This window comes from Larimichthys crocea, unplaced genomic scaffold, assembly GCF_000972845.2.
Source record: "Larimichthys crocea isolate SSNF unplaced genomic scaffold, L_crocea_2.0 scaffold48839, whole genome shotgun sequence".
NCBI classification, from domain to species: domain Eukaryota; kingdom Metazoa; phylum Chordata; class Actinopteri; family Sciaenidae; genus Larimichthys; species Larimichthys crocea.
Window position 1 is genome coordinate 1 of NW_020856368.1, and position 615 is coordinate 615.

General features: G+C 45.7%; 2 non-coding genes across 2 annotated transcripts; both read left to right on the forward strand.

Annotated features, from left to right (window-relative positions):
* The first annotated feature begins 250 nt into the window (after nucleotides 1–250).
* Nucleotides 251–324, forward strand: trnat-cgu (transfer RNA threonine (anticodon CGU)). Its single transcript has one exon. It is a non-coding gene; the product is annotated as a tRNA-Thr (tRNA).
* Nucleotides 325–434: 110 nt separating this feature from the next.
* On the forward strand, nucleotides 435–508 carry trnat-ugu (transfer RNA threonine (anticodon UGU)). The gene has a single exon. It is a non-coding gene; the product is annotated as a tRNA-Thr (tRNA).
* Nucleotides 509–615: the final 107 nt, after the last annotated feature.

The window sequence follows — 615 nt, forward strand, 5'->3', positions numbered from 1 at the left end:
AATAACTTACAAGAAGCTTGAGCTTTAGATAACAATGCCTTGCTGGAGAAACCTTTGGAGAGTAGCTGCACCTCACAAACCATGATTGTTGAATCAAATCCCAGCAGTGAGTTTATCAGAACACAGATGGTTAAAGCTCCACAGGAAACCTTTAAAACCCTGAGTTCAAGCCTCTTCACCAGACTATGTTGTTTAGACAAACATGCCCTGCTCATGGAACCTTTGGACAGTGGCTGCCCAACACAAAGGAGGCGCTGTGGCTTAGTTGGTCAAAGCGCCTGTCTTGTAAACAGGAGATCCTGGGTTCAAATCCCCGAAGTGCCTCACATACTAGTGTTTCATAGTTCTATCATTTATAAGAAGCTTGAGTTTTAGATAACAATGCCTTGCTCAAGGAAGGCTCAAGGCTCAAGGTGGCTGTGACTCTCACGGAAGGCGCTGTGGCTTAGTTGGTCAAAGCGCCTGTCTAGTAAACAGGAGATCCTGGGTTCAAATCCCAGCAGTGCCTCAAATACCAGTGTTTCCTAGTTCTATAATTTACAAGAAGCTTGATGTTTCGATAACAATGCCTTGCTCAAGGAAGGCTCAACGTGGCTGCGACTGTCATGGGAGGCG